Genomic DNA, 19,673 nt, shown 5'->3' with positions numbered 1-19,673 from the left:
TTCGCTCGGTGGAGAAGTTTCCGCTAATACCATCCCTATTCCTTTTTCGCATTGATACTTTGGTGGAAATTCCGCCTCTCCATAATGAACTTACAGACTATATTTATGCATTCTGCCAGTGCTCTAGTTTCCTGCCTTCTACGTTCATATTTTACACCACCAGCGTGGATAACTTTACGGGGTAGTCCTCAGACCGTTGTTTTCGGTGGTGTTTTCTAGTCTCGAGCTCTTACGGAAGGATGCAGTGTGAATTTCATTTGCGATCTACAATTATCTGTTGTAGGATTAGATGCCATAGTACAGTAGTTAAGTTCTCCCTTACTTAGATACTACGGTCGCTGAATATCGACAGCCTGGGCCTCACTTGCCCACTTTGAAAAACCAACTGTATTGTGTTTCCGAAACCCTGCATCCTAGAAAAGTCCTTTTTCCCTCCTTCATAATTGGTTTATTTTATTGGTATCCTTCCCATAGCTAACTTTTATCCAGGGGGAATGATTCCTCCCGGCTATCAGTCCTGCATATGAGCAAATCCACGAGCGCACATCTGCCTATAAAGCATTTGCAGAGCGTTCCTTTATCCATACTAAGGTAGATTTGGCAACTCCTCCCAGGATCACTTGCGAGCGGGCCGCCTTAGAGCAATGTGGCGCAGAGCAGTAAAGGAAGAGTGACAACTACTCAGGAAGTCTTGGGAGATCTGAATCACATTAACAACAACCACTAGATATGGCTTACAGCCGTCCCATTTAAACATTCACAAACTTTGTGGCACGAGTTGGATATAATAATCAAATGTGTCAAGCAAATCCGTTTGTTTCTTAAGCAGAATTAAGAAAGTGTTTGTTTTATAACGTTAACAAGTATCTTTTATTGCAATTGTTATTCTACTTTTGCTGTTGTTTCTAACTTAAATTGGAAAACTTCTTCGACACGGACAATTACAAACATTTCTAATCCCGACCAAGAATCCTTGCGGATTATAAATACGAAATACATTAATTGCTGACCTCATCTGAAATCTATAAAGTTCCACCTTGACTGCATCTCACTGTGAACCCGAGAAGCAACGTCAAGCCATAAAGTGTACGAGTAATTTCCACCATTGTAATCGTACAGGAAAATTGATATAGTGTGTACCTTTCCCGCCCGATTCGTAGTGTATCTGGGAATGCACGAGTGTGTAGACATGTTTCTGCAGTGAGGAAGCCAAGTTCTGGAACCAATGTCGAATGAGTACAGAGTGAGGATGAGAAAGTCAACCTGCCTGGAAATTATGTGATTATATCTTGAAAGTGCACACACCTGTGACATCCGGACGACATCCTGAACTAGAGCGTGAACTTTAATACTTTTGCACTCTGTGCACGGAAAATTCATGACGGATAACACAAGAGATAATTTGAATCGTACAAACTATTGGATAAAGTCTCGCTGACTTTAAAGGTTTGCTCCATGCTGGGATTTCATTTTCCACAATTTCTCTTTTTCATTTTCCATTCTCATCGCTCTTTCCGTTTTTCTTCTTTTTTTCCTACTTTAAAAGATTATGCTTGTTTTTCCGCTCTTCGGTCTACGTGATAGCTCATTCTCTAAATGATATATGTTTCGGGAGATATCCTGGCGTGTCTAGTTAGATACCACATCGTGGTGGCTGATTATGGGGGATTCATTTTGTTCGAAGTGACTGACTCCATGCCGGAGCATGGAAGAATGCGGGGTAGTAGTTGTTGTTGATTCCTGGGTCGAAGTCCTTTCCTATGATTCCACTACGGGCTTACATCATTGAAACGGAAGAAATCCATCAAGTTAAAAAATTCTTGCGTTCCGTGATATCTTTTTCGAGTATTATATTCATACCGGGAAGGGACTGGGTTTCCAGAAAGTTGCCGACGTGATTGTTTAGAGTTCTCTTAATATTTGTGAAATTTAAGCCGGAAATTAAAATGTTTCGTGATAGGAGGATATTAGTCCGACATTTTACGAGATGGTTTTTGCAAAGATAAGCAGGAGGTCATTGATGTTTGACTAGCTCCTGTTTTAGAAGCATCTCGAGGGACGCACAACATGTTACTTAAGTAGATCCCACGTAATTCGGAAAAATCTCATTCTTTTCTGTCAATCTTCCTTAACAGCGGAGAATACCGAACAACCATTTTCCCTTTGTTTCACTCTGGGAAGTGTGAGACATAATTAATCTATCATGATCCTATGAGCATAAACCGGAATACATTTTCATCTCATTAGCCGAACGAGGCGAGAAGCGTTGAAATACTCCAGCGTTATTACTTTGCGAAGAGAGAAAATAAAACGGAGCCAAATGTCACCTTAATTGAAAGTGAAATGCAAACATTACCACAATATCCTTCATACTTAGGAATCAAAAGGTCAGCAGAGTATTTAATTCACTTCCACTCGTCCTTCGGGCTTGGTGAAAAGAAGTCCCCTTTGTGCCGGCATCAAGGCCAAATGGTCAAATGTCTGCTAGAAGGGATCCGTGTACTCGCAGGGTTTGAAGGTGTTTTGAATGGAAGGCGACGACGGTCAGACGTGCTGCAAGCTCTGAAGAAAGTAAAGCACCTGCCTCACGTACAATAACGTGTGTAAATTTGCTCGTAGTCCAGTGAATGACATAATGACATGTGCCTGGCCATCAGGCTTCTGATCGAATCCATTCAGCTCCGCCGAATTCAATGTTATGAAGCAATAAGGCCTAAATAGATAAGATCCTTTTAATATCCTATTGCACGTCAGCTATTAATTATTGATTTGTTAGCAAAAGATAAAATCTGAACATGATGTTAACCTCGTTCATTCAGTTAGGGAGGTGAGTTACTTCGCTAAAGTAGATTAAGTTTGTTCAGTGCCGCCTTTATGGGTTGCTTGACCTTTTTCTTGCTCCCGAAGACGAGTTCTATCAACTCATTTGTTTTAATGATGAAGCTGCGAATACTCGGTTAATTGGAGTGAAATTGTAGGTTCGGAAATGTTGCGTTTGGTACGATGAAATTTAAGCTAGAGCGTTTTCGATGAAATGTTGATATTCCGGGGGTGACTTGAATATTAAATGATTACGCCAGTAACGAACATGCAACCATAGCTACCGCCTTCACATTAAAATTAAAAGCGCGAACATTTCAGATTCCCGAATCCTTTCATGGTGAAATCAATAATTTTGCTCTTAAATGATGTCCTAGTTCGCAAGCACTTTCATACTTTCATTTACCTTTGAAAGTGTATTTTTCATAAAGGTTCCGCAGTTTGCGTTTTCCGTGACTTGGCTAGGATATTCAGATAAATTGGCCAGATTTCGCTGCGTAGATTTAATGAATGTTTCGAGGGTAAATGAAGACTCTTATCATACATGACATAGCAAAGCTCAGCTATGAATATAGAACTGATCCTCTTATAAATTTCAGGAAATGTCCTAGTTCAGGGGCGAATGCATACACACATGATTACGGGCGGTTGAAGATTTGTTCATATTGTGGTATAGACATTATGAATAGACGATGTGACTTACATGAAGGGTGCGGGGAGAAATATCACGTTTTAATATTAACTAGTCCCACGACAAATCGTTTCAAATGCGGTTTAAAAGGGGAAGGGAAAGATCAATATTTAGGGTCCTATGATTTGCTATGTTGTTTTTTTCAGTTAGAATCTGGGGACCATTGCTGTAAATATGTAATTTGAAATAGCCTCATAAACAAGACCTGTGAGGGCTAAATTAGGCGGATCGCGGGGACCGTAAAAAAATATAACTAGACTGTGAAAGACCACCTGACTTGTGACCGTCTGCCTATATTTATGTCGCAGATATACGCACTGATACTACCTACGGAGTGGCGTCCAGTTGGATTTTGGCAACATTGCTCCACCCTAGCATTCACTTTTACTGTCAGACGTTTAATAGCCGCTTCGAGAAGGTTACATGTTCAGCAACCTCCACAGTGTATATCAACCTCTCTATGTGAATCACAATCTTATCCATTTCGGGTTCCTCCTTCGTCAAGATCAAACCGGCCTCTCCTAACCAAATTTCCACCAGTGTTTCGTTGCATTGAGTCGACAAAATCATCCGCAAAGCCAACAATAACGACCCCTGTCAGGAAGGAAAATAAAACATAGAAATAGTACCAACGAACAGAAGGCCAAGCTCACCGTCTTCGAACGCAATGGATCTCAAGGTGAGATCGGACAGCCACACAAGCTGAGTAGAGTATTCAAGGAACCAACCTCTACGAATTGATAAACATCATCAGCCGCCGACGGGGCACAGTGATGTGGCCAGGAGTCACGTATATGTGACGCTGTCGTATGGTGACTCCGCTAGCGGCAACTAGAGTCGAAGGTATGGACCAGTGAGACCAGGTTATCTGAGATGGTCGTCGAGCGTATCCTGGACCGCAGAGGGAAAAGGGGGGATTCATCCTCCGTTTTGGTTCTCCTCAGGGAGTCCGTGGGTTTTATGTTATATCATTCGATGCCCAATTATCCAGGAAGCTTATCGGTTCGTAAGTCGTAAATACCGCCTATGAAGGCGTAACGCTCAAAGAGAATAGATCTACAGGAGAGCGGTCGTTCCTGTCTGATTACCGAAGGCCCGCATGGATAAGGACAAGCTCGTCCAATCGCTGTGCCTTCAAAATCTCAGTATTCCGATGGACGACGATGGAAAGGCGGTCCTGGTTGGACTTTTGTCAGAACATTGAAATCACCAACAAATCTACGAGAGCTTGTAAAATTTTGGCGAAGGAGCATAGGATCCTAATTCTTTCTGAAAAGACCCGGAAGACTCCTCCTGTTCTGGCAAGACCCTGCAGCTGCTGCTTCAGACGTACTTCCTCGCCAGTGAACCAAAGCCCTGTTTGGAGGGTGTGTAGCTGACGTGTCGTGTGAGACTATCAAATCCATAATTACTAGGGATAAAATCGGCAGGACTATAAATAGCTTCTCTGTATATAAATCTCCGTGCGCAAATGATATAATGCCTGGATGAAGTGGCGGTCTACAACTGATGTCCCTTGTGATCGACATATCGTTGAATGTCTTTAATTTGAAATTTATCACAATGTTGTGACATGCCTTGATTGCATCCGCAATGAAAATATTCGCGATTGATTTGGGGTTGCATCGATCGTGAAGAAATTGCCAGAAAGACGTCTCCGATGGTATGGTCATGCAATTCGCGCTAAAAGGAATTCACTTGCCAAGATTAGTCTGAACACTGAAGTCGATGGTAAACGACCAACAGGTCGGCTGAATGAACGCCGGCTTGATACGCTGTATGGTAATTTGAAGGCCCTATGACTACATCCAGATCAGACCTTTGATAAAATAAAATGGCGTAACCGATCAATACCCTGCTTGTGAGCGGGACAAAGGCTCAAAAAAAAAAGAAAGATGGTACAGAAACGGCAGGAGAGGTCTATGCGTGACTTTTCGAAATTTACCGGAAATGCATCGCTTTAGGATACACACTACACTCTCACACGCGGAGACGCGGGTAGTTTTCATACAGCAAAAAGAGAGGCTCCACCATGAGTCTGCGAAGGACGACTAATCAGCCTCCTTCGTGCAGAAGAACCTAGAGCCCTTCCTCTACATCCACTCAAAGAGTCCTAGCATGCCTACCTCAAACGTGAATCTTCAGAAACCGCCCTCCACGAGGGGATTGGCACTGTTGAGCGGTCACTACCGTGCAACCATTATACTCTATCAGCCTTTCTCGATATATTCAAGTAGCATTCAACAACGTTAGTACAAGTGCCATAAAAGAGGCTCTGATCAACATAGGATTGGATCACTTCGGTAGAAATAAAAGGTATTTAAAGTGCCAAAGTGATTGCTGACTTTCTTTTTCAAGGTAAGCGCCTGAAAATGATTAAAAATAAATTACCGTTCCTTCGCCATGGTCGTTTCATCGATTCTTCTCTTCTGGTTCCATGTAAGCGGGTTTAAGTCGGTCGGGGATTTCGACTTCAAAAAAACTTGTCCGATGTTTTCGGAGCTAAGCATCTATTATCTTTACAGCGGTTGCACCTAAATCTCCCTCCCCCTCCAAGCTGTGCGAGTTATTTATCGGTCTTGCAAAAACCGATATTTCGGGAACCACTTGTTCCCTTCATCAGTTCGAACAAGTCTGCTCTTGATATAGATATAAGTCTTCAAAAACTAATTTACCTATATAATTAATTATAATAATATAATGTATTTAGATTAGTACAAAAATAGTTAATAAAGCCACTGAACAGCAGACCTGTTAAAACTGACAAAGGGAACAAATTGTTCCCGAAATGTCGGTATTTGTAAGACCAATAAATAGCACTAGCGAATAGAAAAAAGCAAGTTTTCATCATCATCATCATCAATGGCGCAACAACCGGTATCCGGTCTAGGCCTGCCTTAATAAGGAACTCGAGACATCCCGGTTTTGTGCCGAAGTTCACCAATTCAATATTTCTAAAAGCTGTCTGGCGTCCTGATCTACACCATCGCTTCCTCTCAGGTAGGATCTGCCTCGTCTTCTTTTCCTACCATAGATATTGCCCTTATAGACTTTCCGGGCTGGATCATCCTCATCCACGCGGATTAAGCGACCCTCCCACCGTAACCAATTTAGCCGGATTTTATCCACAATTTGACGATCATGGTATCGCTCGTAGATTTCATCGTTATGTAGACTATGGAATCGTCCATCCTCATGTAGGGGCCCAAAAATTCTTCGGAGGATTCTTCTCTCGAACGTGGCAGTTCGCAATTTTTCTTGCTAAGAACACAAGTTTCCGAGAAATACATGAGGACTGGTAAGATCATTGTTTGGTACAGTAAGAGCTAACTGTAACTGTTATCGGTTGTGATTTTCGACCCTAGGTAAGAGAAATTATCAACGGGCTCAAAGTTGTATTCTCCTATCCTTATTCTTATTCGCGTTTGACCAGTGCGCTTTGATGTTGTTGGTTGATTCGTCTTCGGTGCTGACGTTGCCACCATATATTTTGTCTTGCCTTCATTGATGTGCAGTCCAAGATCTCGCGCCGGTAGCCGCCTGCTCGATCTGGATGAAGGCAGTTTGTAGGTTTCGGGTGGTTCTTCCCATGATGTCGATATCGTCAGCATAGACCAGTAGTTTGGTGGACTTGAAGGGGATCGTACTTCTTGCATTTACCTCAGCATCACGGATCACTTTCTCGAGGGCCAGGTTAAAGAAGACGCATGATAGGGCATCCCCTTGTCGTAGACCGTTGTTGATGTCGAATGGTCTTGAGAGTGCTGCTTTTATCTGGCCTCGCATATTGGTCAGCGTCAGCCTAGTCAGTCTTATTAATTCCGTCGGGATACCGAATTCTTTGATGGCCGTGTACAATTTTACCCTGGCTATGCTATCATAGGCGGCTTTAAAGTCGATGAACAGATGGCGCAACTGTTGTCCATATTCCAACAGTTTTTCCATCGCTTGCCGCAGAGAGAAAATCTGATGTGTTGCTGATTTGCCTGGAGTGCCTTTGGTATGGGCCAATGATGTTCTGGGCGTATGGGGCTATCTGGCCTAGCAAGATAGGGGAGAATATCTTATAGAAGCTACTCAGCAACGTGATACCTCTATAATTGCTGCACTGTGTGATATCTCCCTTTTTATGCATGAGACACATAATGCCTCGTTGCCAATCGTCAGGCATTGAATCGCTATCCCATACCTTGAGCACAAGTTGATGAACCACTTGGTGTAACTGGTCGCCACCATATTTAACCAATTCGGCGATGAATTGCACGGACTGTTTCTCCTATACTTGGTAGTGGCAGTATTTGTCCGTCGTCTTCAGTTGACGTTACCTCCAACTCGCTGATGTCCATCAAAGTTCTCAACCCATCGCTCCAATATGCCCATTCTGTCGGAAATCAGATTTCCCTCTTTGTCTCGGCAGGATGAGGACCAAGGTGTATAATGCTTCATCCTGCTGACTTGTTGGTAAAACTGCCGCGCCTGGTGCGGTCGCTCCCTGTACTTTACTAGTTCACAGACTTGTTGATTCTCCCAGGCTTCCTTTTTCCGCCCGTGAAGTCGCTTCTCCGCTCGACGGAGGTCGTGATAAGTCTCTGCGCGTGCCCGCGTTCTTTGAGAATGCAACATTACTCGGTATGCAGCATTCTTCCGTCCCGTTACTAGCTTACATTCATCGTCAAACCAACTGCTCCGACCCTTTTGCGGCTGGGGCCAAGTATGTTTGTGGCCGTATCAATGATAACGTTTTTCAGGTGGTTGCGAAGATCATTTGTTGATACTTTATCTCCAGGTCCTCTGTTAACTGCGGTTATTGCGGCATCCATTTCCCTCTTATAGGTGTCACGGAGGGCTGTGTTGTATGTTTGTGGACCGCTTTCCGCGCAAACCAGGTACTTCAAACAACCATTTCGTGTGCCAGTGCTAATTGAATAATCCGCAATCCGCTATCATTTGTATTTTGGTGTAAGTCATGGGAGCCAGCGTATCGCCTGAATACGTGCTCCTTCCCTACTTGGCTGTTAAAATCCCCAAGTATGATTTTGATATCATATCTGGGACAGGCTTCGAGGGTTAGTTCTACTGGCACGTAGAAGGTATCCTTCTCCGACTCTGCAGTCTCCTCTGTAGGGGCGTGAACGTTGATGAGGCTTACATTTCTAAACTTGTCTCGCAAGCGCAGAGTGCATAGCCGTTCGCTTATGTTTTCAAAGCCGACAGCAGGTTTAATTTTTTGGCTGACTAAGAAACCTACTCCGAGCACATGATTTACTGGATGACCACTATAATATATGGTGTAGCGGCTCCTCTCCAGGAAACCGGTCCCTTTCCAACGCATCTCCTGTAACCCTGTTACATCAGCCTTACATTGGGACAGGGTATCGGCTAGCTGCTCAGCAGCATTCGGTCTGTACAGGGAGCGTACGTTCCATGAGAAAATGCGCAAATCGTTAATCCGTTGTCGTTACCGGGTTCGTCGTTGTAAGATCCATCCTGTCTGAGACTCCTTTCGTGGCTTCGTAACATCGGTTTTTCATGTAGGGTTGTCAGCCCGACCCAACCTCCAACCTGGTGGACGAATTGGTACATTTTGTCCTGTTTTTAGGCGCGGGAGACTCGCTTTCATCCTTCTGCGTCTGCAGCTTTTCGTTACGAAAGAGCTCCCAGCGGTCACCACGTGGAGGTGGAGATAGGGTTTGGTAGTAGAGCTGCTGGTGTTCGATCAGCAGGGATTTCCCAGGTTTTATGCTCCATCGTGGATACCAATCACAAAGAGCACCAATTGTGCAACGCCACTTCATCCAGGTTGCGTTAATTCGTGAAGCAATTTCATAGCACAGTTCTACATTAGCTCGTATTTAAATTGCTCAGTTCTGGGCCGATCACTGTCCCTGACAGTGATTGTGCCTGCTTCATGAGGATCATCATCATCATCAACGGCGCAACAACCGGTATCCGGTCTAGGCCTGCCTTAATAAGGAACTCCAGACATCCCGGTTTTGCGCCGAGGTCCACCAATTCGATATCCCTAAAAGCTGTCTGGCGTCCTGGCCCACGCCATCGCTCCATCTTAGGCAGGGTCTGCCTCGTCTTCTTTTCCTACCATAGATATTGCCCTTATAGACTTTTCGGGTGGGATCATCTTCATCCATACGGATTAAGTGACCCGCCCACCGTAACCTATTGAGCCGGATTTTATCCACAACCGGACGGTCATGGTATCGCTCATAGATTTCGTCATTGTGTAGGCTACGGAATCGTCCATCCTCAGGTAGGGGGCCAAAAATTCTTCGCAGGATTCTTCTCTCGAACGCGGCCAAGAGTTCGCAATTTTTCTTGCTAAGAACCCAAGTTTCCGAAGAATACATGAGGACTGGCAAGATCATAGTCTTGTACAGTAAGAGCTTTGACCCTATGGTGAGACGTTTCGAGCGGAACAGTCTTTATAAGCTGAAATAGGCTCTGTTGGCTGACAACAACCGTGCGCGGATTTCATCATCGTAGTTGTTATCGGTTGTGATTTTCGACCCTAGATAGGAGAAATTGTCAAGGGTCTCAAAGTTGTATCCTCCTATCCTTATTCTTGTTCATGTTTGTGTTTGACCAGTGCGGTTTGATGTTGTTGGTTGATTCGTCTTCGGTGCTGACGTTGCCACCATATATTTTGTCTTGCCTTCATTGATGTGCAGCCGAAGATCTCGCGCCGGTAGCCGCCTGCTCGATCTGGATGAAGGCAGTTTGTACGTCTCGGGTGGTTCTTCCCATGATGTCGATATCGTCAGCACAGGCCAGTAGTTGGGTGGACTTGAAGAGGATCGTACCTCTTGCATTCACCTCAGCATCACGGATCACTTTCTCGAGGGCCAGGTTAAAGAGGACGCATGATAGGGCATCCCCTTGTCGTAGACCGTTGTTGATGTCGAATGGTCTTGAGAGTGCTGCTTTTATCTGGCCTCGCACATTGGTCAGGGTCAGCCTAGTCAGTCTTATTAATTTCGTCGCTTTTGCGCACTTTTTTTAGCGGTTCACCCATCGACACTTTCATATGTAAAGTATAGCTTTACCTTCTTTACTGGGAAACAATCGACTCAGAGTGATTTTCTGAGAATCTTCATTTGACATTTCCAAAACTATGGATCCAATATTTTCCTAAGCTCAAATTCCACAAATATATGAATCCACTTTCCCACTTTTTATGTAACAAAGAAACTTTCCATCCTAATTATTTTTCGTGTTATCCCACGGACTCCTGCCCACGTGTCGGACATCATAGCGAATTCACGAGTACTGAAGAATGTCGGATACAAAACAATTATAAGATAAATTTCTTCTATGTTTATATTCGTTAAATAATGGAAAGACATTACATCAATGAATAGACTCCAGTCTGTAACGATCCCGTCTAGTAATTTATGCCCGTAAGAGGAACAGTATTACGTAACATGAGTTTATCAAGCTCAACTGAAAGAACCTTGATAATTACAGGCGGTGGCAGTGATGGCAGCAGCAACCCCATCACCTTGGGGCTTTGTTTAGCACCGCTTGTCCTAACAAGCATTAATCAATATAATTGCTTGTAATTTTCGGAAGACGGTTCATTTTAATTAACCCACTTCTTCCACATGCATACGTAGGTATCCACGGATGGTCAAATCTATCTCCTCAGGAAATTCATCGCAGGGACCTCATCCAAGAATCATTTGTGAAAAAATTATTAGATTGCCTGGGCTACACTGACGCTGTTTCGGATAGTTTGCTATGAATACCTGCTGAGCTGAAGGGCCATTAGTCTTTAATTATTGAATGAAACCAGGGAAAGTTGGGAGTTTATCTTCCCTAAGCATTTTTCGCCAAACGAATGGAAATGTTGTTTGCCCATTGCCTGATGAGTAGCGTTTTCAATGGAATTCGAATGCAACTTGTTGGGATGAGAGGAATTGTGTTTTTGGGGTTGAAATTATTTTAATTGTGAGCTTTATCCAAAAGAAGGATTAATTATGCAAAGCTCAAACAAAATAACAAATTTATGGTTCTCTAAAAGTATTGAAATGACGTTTTGGTCAAGGAGTTCCTCTAGCAATTGGGAAATCGAAATAGATACACTAAAATAATATTCGAATCGAAGAGTTTCCATATATTGAAAGCGAAATTCGGTGAAACACAATTTACTAATAGCCGCGAACAAATCGAGAATTTGCAAAAGTATCGACTCCGAATCAACCCTTGGGTATCGTTCATGAATTCAGCAAATTTCAGATAAACATTTGAGGTTTAGTCATGTACCTAGAATAACCTCTCGCCATGTTTATATGCATATCAGAAAATTAATGAATGAAACTACTATTTCGGATGAGTGTTTTCTACGGAAAAGGCTCCATGTACGGACGCCGGCAACCACTCTACGGGAATGAGGGTGCCCTCTACGTGCCTTCATTTATTTTGATATACCTAACAATCTAGAAAACATATTGCTTAAACGTTCCGGTGAGTGGTAGACTATCCGGTTTTGTCGGTTGCCAATTCCCGGTTTTGTCGGTTCCCAATGCCGGTTCCTCTTTGCATTAACATTATTAAACAGCAATTTTCGAAAAGGGTTTCTGTGAAGGATATGAATGTGAGCTATGGCTTTTGGTACGGTCTTTCCTCAACATTTAATCGAATTTTGACCATTTATAAACGAGCATTTAATGATATGCACTTCCTTTTTCCCCCATAAACTACGCCACTATGTACTAAACCGAATGTAGATGATACTGTATACGTGGGACGAGTGGATGATGGCGGGATGTCGTTATTTATGTTTAGGGTTTAACCGATCTTTATCTCGTCATTGTAATAGATACGGTTATACAATTTCATTCTTCTTCACGTCAGATAAATGTTGGTATTAAGTAATTGGCATTCGACGATCGATTGCATGCGGTGGAGGCCTCTCAATCATTTTATTAACAAACCTAAACATGCGTGGATAAACAGAGGGAGCATGGCTGCTGAGACCTGGAAAGGGAAATTGGGTGGTGTTCAACTGATTCAGGCAGGAAGTGTCTGTTTGTGTGCATTAAACTGGCCGATAGAGCTAGGATTATACTAAATCAGGCATATGGCAGTTTGTATATTTGAAACTGAAAAGTTCATGCCATAACTATTCTAATATTTGCAATGGAATGTGGAATCTCTACTAGTTCAGTTTGACAGTGTGTTTCACTTTTAATTATAATTCTACGGCTCTCTAATTTCACCGTATGTTTCGAAATCAGTGCACCGCGTCTGTTAACGACTATTTCGATTGAAAATGTTACCAAAGTTTCAAGTAGTTGTTGCTGACTTTTCTTGGGTTTCTGCTAATTTCCCTTGCTTCCCTTTTAGGGGCAAGTGCCGATGTCATAGAATGGTTGGAGTAAACAATGAACTCCCTGACAGGGGCATAAAGGACCAGAATCTCTTGCACCAGCCAGTTTTAGACGCACATGTCAAAAGCTCCATCTCGATATATATATAGGCAATGAAAACTCAACTTACAGATAATAAAAGTCAATTCCACCAATCCTTGTTAGGCCACCCGATACTGTCTGAATTCCAGTTCGTTGCCCCAACGATGCGAAAGCACGTCAGTGCTGCCCCTTCCGGATAATTGAAATCGTCGTCTTCCTATCAAACTTTTGCCCTTCCACAGCCGCTTCAAGTAGAAAAATATTGCCATTATATTGGAAGCCATGGAAACGAATACAACCCCGTCTCCTATGTCATCAATAGTCGACCTCCCCAACTAAGAACAATCCTATGTGATCCAATTTTTTCCAAAGCGTAATAGACTGTTTTAGTCTAGTGGTAAAAAAAAAGAAGGTAGGATTATCTTCTTTCCGCCAGTAGAGTTTATGAACACGATCGAATACCTCAAATTAAATAATATCCACAAAATTTACCGAAATGGTTTCGGAGGTATCAAAATCGTCTTTGACACAGCGCAGGATGCTAACCATCTCATGACAACGGCCAAGATATGAACGAAAGGCCTAACACCTTTTATCCCGTAACCCATGCTTTACCGTTTTGGTATGTTCAGAGGTATTCAGCTCGCAACGTCAGTTTGCAAAGTTTGTCCATTGAAAGCTGCTTTCCATGATGCGAATATCCCTTCGGAAATTATTTTCAAACATTGCGTCTTAAAGGTAGATTTCTATGTAGCTCGGCCTCATCAAGGCTCTGAATAGGTCACAAAGGAAAGCTTTGCAGCTTGATATGCTTCAAATGCTCAAAATACAGATCCGAGGAAAAAACTTTCTGTCTAGTGTACCAAAGCTCTATTTGCAATGCAACTCATGGCCTATGTTTAAAATGGCAGGAGCAACAAAAACTCTTTCAAATTGCAACAATTCACAGCACAACATATTATTCTAAATTTCGATGAGTAGCTTGACAGAAATTTCCCCGCGTTATCCACTCGCAGACATCCAATTATTAAAACTCCCAAGAGGAGTTTAAGAACAGATTAATAACCGACATCTGATCATACAGCTCGCTCCGAAAGAACAACAATATGCCCGCACTCTGCACACGGTATCCCCATGTAGAACAACAACATCTCCAAGTCCCAACGTGAAACACAGTGGATAATTTTATCTCCAGCCACCACTCAATCACCTCGTTTCAAACCAGGGAAATTAAAATTGCGCCCAGAGTCACAATAGATATAAGACACTTTCAACCAACCTCAACCCTCTTTTAATAGCAAAAGTAAGTTGCTTTGAGAGAGTTGAGAGGCTGCCTCACCTGGGCCACGCACGGTCGACACAAGGAAGTTTAAAATAAATTAAGGGTTGCGGTAAACAACGAGAAAAAGAAGCTATGGGAGTCTACCCTCGCCAAGTATTGCAACAGCAAAGAATAGATAACTTCAAGTTGACGCAGGGGGAAAACAGGGGAGTTTGCGCCTGGGACAATTATAATAACAGCCGGTACTTTAGCATGTTGCACAACCAGTTTCAAAGTCCTCCAGCTCTTACTGATTGGAATTTGATTCACCCCTTCGTCCTGCAACCTCTTGCTTTAGAAGAGATCTACTTAATATTTAACAAACACAAAGACCGTTCGGATCCGGGGGTGGGCCGAATCACATACCAATATGTGGCCTGGTTCAATCCCGAATCTAAAATGGTACTGGTCGATTCTCTTAACCACTTCTGACTACACCTCAGGCCGCGGAGTGAATGGTCTAACATTAAAATCGTTCTATTTCCTAAAACGGGCAAACACCTTAATCATCTATTTAGTTTTAGAACAATTTCCGTCATATTCGGCTTCGCGGGGAGTGATACTATTTACCGCCTCATTACGAAGCAGATAGAACAGGTCTATCCACGATAACTTGCATGAGCAATTACCTCCTCTACATCTGTGTTTCCAGAGGCAAGGGGCGTTACGTTCATTCCGTCACCTTTACGAAATAGATAAGCAACATCTGCCTGAAACATGCGAATTCTATGAAGTTCCTGGGTAGGGTCATACAGTATTAGCTTTCAAGGAGTATACGGAGGAGGGAGATCACAAAATAGAAAAGTAACTTGGATACTCAGGTTTGTCTCGGGTCATTCAAGAGGTCTCCCACTGAAACAAGGCTTAAGGATTTTCAGAAGCGTCATCAGACGGATAACTGAATACGCGGCGACATCCACTCTGCACAAATATATTTTTAGGCCTGACAAGAAAGCCCCTCTGTATTTGGGTTTGACAAAATCAATGCCTTCTCAGAAGAGAAAGCTTCTGCTTGCAGCTAAGGAACTCACTAGACTGAAAACGAGATGCCCAATCACCATCCATGTGGTTCCAAAAAACCGATGCGGCAAATTGTCCTTCGAAAACCATTTGCGATGGTGCGAGTTCATAAACCATTGAATACCTTTCCAGGGCTACAAATACACACCTCATATAATCTAAGCAAACAGTTCCAGACGAGATAGACATGCATACAATACATTTTACTGCTCACTCGAGAAGGTTTCACTCTTATGGTAACTTAAGATGCTCATCGACATAATGAGACCTCATGTGCCTATAAATCCCCTGATCCCAACTAATATCGTATTATTGTAAACGTCTAAAAGTCTCCGTCATCATAACCAAGCTAGTTGCCATCCAGCAAGCTGTCCTCCCAGCTCAGCAAAAAGTAGTCAGTAAGCTGGGTATAGTTACCGCTATGTTCCACATTAGCTTCCGAAATCCCTCTTGATTTTCTGCCGCGAAGAATTAATCAGGCCTCATGGAGCGCAAGTAAAATCATCCTTGTCATGAAGTGGAGCAACAGTGAAACCGCTCCTATTCACTCCTTGGTGGAGTATAGAGCATATACATAGTCCGATATGTAGTTGACATTCTCCCAGATCAATCTTCTCTCTGCGATTTTATACCAAAACAATCCCTAGAAGATAACAACCCTTACACTCGGAAAGTCTAAGCTTCCATCAAGCAATGTTTGCGATTTGCCGTCGATTTTTTTTGGCCTAAGAAAATACCAATCGAAGAACTACGTCCGGGTGCCCATAAAGGTGTTGATCGGGAGACAAGAGGGGTAGTAGGTAGGTCACACCTTTAAGAAATTCAACAGTTGTATTGTCTATACCATGCAATATCAGACGAAACCACTTCAATTTCAAGTTTTTATGTTGACTAAACCCATGAGAGACGGTCTCGAATCCAGTTTAAAAGCGAAAGGCAAAACTGACTATTGAAGGCCATGTGAAATGCTATGTTGTCCTTCAGATGAGTCCTAGAATGATCGGCGTATTTAAGTGATCTGAAGATAGCGCTACAGACAAATCTTGCAGGGCTACTATCTAAGAAGCTTGCACTTTTCCTTCACTCTTCTTAGATAGCGTTAGAACGACCAACTCTACAGATGGCTTCGGATAGTGGATCCTGTAGCAGCAATGCAGTTGTTATATTTTCTATATTCTGCCCTCTAGCCAACACGTCTATCGCCACTGGTCTTGTACGTACATACGAACGTCGACATAGTTCTTCGTCAAGTCAGAGTATTTCGATGACACAACGGTTTGAGATTTGAAGCTATTGAGCATTCCATGTGGTTTTCCTATACAGAAGTATAGAGAGAACGTGGGTGTGGCACAATCTCACTTGCATCCTGGAGTTGAGGCCTGTAAATTTGAAGATTTTGGACAAAATTAAAAAGTTAGGAACAGTGCAACAACTCGTTAGACCAAGACCTTTGTTATGTTGATATTTATCGTCAGTTCAACTCTACTTATTTCCTTGTCCAAACCCAGAACTATATCCCATTAATTGATGACTGAATAAACGGATATCACCAACGCAATCTAGATGTTTAAAGCAGCATGGAAGACACCTCGGTAACAAGAAGAAGGAACGGTATCGACGCCAGAATCCAATCCTCTAGGACTTCATTTTGGACTTCAAATTTCTCACAAATTTTACGTTAATATAGCACGTAACATTTTGTGTCATCAGCTGGCGCTCTGACGTTAGTTAGTAATGTCTTTCCTGAGTAAAGCATTCCAGATACACTCCCTTTCATGCCATCGAAAGCTTTCTCAAAGTCAACGAAGAGCAGGTAACTAAGAAATCACATCCCCACATACTGTCTCCAAATTGAAGGGGGTGATGGAGGGAGTTCTCTGTCGGCCAAGGTGTTCCCTCATGTATTCCATGCTAATTCTAGCCAATAAGTTCCCACTGGCAGGGAACACGCACCTTCCGCTCTAGTTCTCGTAATCAAGACAGGCGCCCTTTTTCTGAATCTTGACGATCATCCAGTCCTTCATGAATGGGCGAAAGTATGAATTCTGCAGCGGATAAACTCACAAGTTTTGCAGGGGGACGATCAAAGCCCATGGCATTAATTCCCTAGAGAGCTTTGACGGCGAAAAGAATAACTTCACCAGATCTTATATGATTGAGAATCGTGAAGGGCCTCTTCCACCTGCCGCGTGTCGTCAACGTCGTTACGACCACCGCAGCACACTATAGCGAAATCGTTGCTATTTGCGGCTACTTCCGCTTCCCTTTTCGTCACGGTGATGGAATATTTTTGATCCAAGGCATCAACAGACCCGCCTCCACCGTTTCCTATTCTATCAGGTCTTGTAACTGCTTTTGGGAGTCACCGACAGCTTTATCCGCACCGGAGGCAGAGGCACTTTAGTTGGTGGCCCTGTGCGCATTAATATTCACGTTTTGGGGTATTTCTTTGTTTGACCACCGCACTGGCCGAAGCAGCTGATCTGTTGTTTCCCTGTGATCAAGCGCATTAGATCATGAGATGATGGTCCCTTTCGAGCTCGCTTTCTGTACCTCTTTTGTTATGCAGATTTAGAAGACCATTTATAAATCATAAAGCTAATCGTTGTGATTGACGTGATAAAATATGCGTGACCGGTCAGCCAAAAGGCAGCTGACCTTGTGGCTGAGCATCTGATCGAACAATGTGCCGCTAATAACATGGTGGAGAAAATTGCAGAAGTCTGCAAACCTTTCACCATTATTATTATGGTCACCAAGATCATGCCTCCCAATCACCGAGCATGGCTTACGGAGGTCATTAACAACATTTCAACAGCGAATTCGCGTCTGCTTCGGCTAGGTTTTGCAGAGTACAAAAATATAGTGCCATAAGAAAAAGAGGCTCTCTCTATAGTCGCAACATCTCGCTTTGTTTGGGCCCACAATGTACAACTTTTGCCGGAATTCTTGTTCAAGCTTTTGAAAGCAATCATTTACGGGACCCTCGATATGGTTGTCGAGACACGTCCGTAAATTACAGAAACCAATCATTAATTGTTTTCAATAGTCCAAGGTTTATCTTGAGTTCAAACCTGCTTGGCTGTGTCCCTAAATTTAGACTCCCTTGTCGAACATTAATAGCTCGTTGACAGACCCACCCGATGTCATCAATATAGCGAATGCGGTTGAGGATGTGATGGTTCATTTAGGCAATCGACATTCTATGGAAAAGGAAGGATATAACTCGGCAGAAGCACTAGGTGACATTATCCGCAAATATATGCCACTCGGATGAGAGCTATTTTGCTTCTCGTGATTACCAGTCTAAAGTTGATAGAGGCCTGATAGTACGAGGGTGTTAATGCAGCCAGGATAGGAAGATCCAGAACGGGGAATAGCCTACTTATGGTATTAACACTACGTAGCATTCCCCGAAAATGGTCCCAACACCAGAGCCCAAGGACTCAGTTCTTTACACGAATTCCGCTTTTATATTTGTAAAGTCAGCTATGGCGCTCCTTCAGAACATGGCTGGTAACTTCACTTGAACCTGAGAAAAGGACGTCTTTTATGGCATTAGATTCTCTGAAACCGTGTTTTTGCATCATATGCCTGAGAAGATAGTTATTAGAGCCCGCCTTGGCATTTAGGCCACTCCTCCTGTTTGCAATGTCTTTTTAACTTGGCTTGTTCTGGGGGATTGAAATCTTATGGAACATGGAGAGTATTGAAATATTATGGAGATCTAGATGTGACAGATATAAGGAGTGTAGTAGGATATTAATTGAGGGTAATACACCAAAGAAGGAGCCATCCACAGTTAATTTGATTGAAGGGGTAGTAAATACAATCTCTTCTGATCAGAGAACATACAATCAGCATACATTGGACATTGGGAAAACATCTTTACGTTTAGCGAAATATCGCTGGCTGGCTACCACACTAAGGTCTAAATGACTTATCTACACCCTAGTGTCCTTACCCTAGGATCTAAGAGGCCTAGCGCTCACCGGGAGCTTGGTGAGAATCTATTCCAAGTTGGGTCCTTGGATCCGAAACATCTTATGGAGTACTTATCTCTTCAGCTCGCGTTTAAGTCAAACCTAGTAGAGCCATTAACCAGGCTGGGGATTGAGATAAAATGCCTTACCAGACAATTGGCCTAATATCGATCTTCACTAATTATGAAATCGGGACTAATTTCCATTGCCCTTTTAACATTTTCTTGGCTTCCAAGTTGGTGGAATTATTGCGTTAGTTTGCCCTGTTGATAAGATGCCCCTGGGATACACTTTCCAAATGTGGTTACCATCCATGTCAGAATCTCTGCTATCAGTGAAAGTGAATTCCTAAGGCAAAGGAATCTCTATTATAGAAGTAGAATTGAAGGTGATTTTTTTATAAAAGTCCAACC

The 19,673-nt window shown here is 42.9% G+C and overlaps 1 protein-coding gene across 1 annotated transcript in view; it reads left to right on the top strand.

Moving 5' to 3' along the window:
• The window catches only part of LOC119656877, a 528,228-nt gene that overhangs the window by 187,697 nt on the left and 320,858 nt on the right, over window positions 1-19,673 (top strand). The gene's annotated exons all lie outside the window — the stretch shown is intronic.

Source organism: Hermetia illucens, chromosome 5 (genome assembly GCF_905115235.1).
Source record: "Hermetia illucens chromosome 5, iHerIll2.2.curated.20191125, whole genome shotgun sequence".
In the NCBI taxonomy this organism is placed as follows: Eukaryota; Metazoa; Arthropoda; class Insecta; order Diptera; family Stratiomyidae; genus Hermetia; species Hermetia illucens.
Note: the sequence above shows the minus strand (reverse complement) of the source record. Positions and strands in the feature narration are given on the sequence as shown.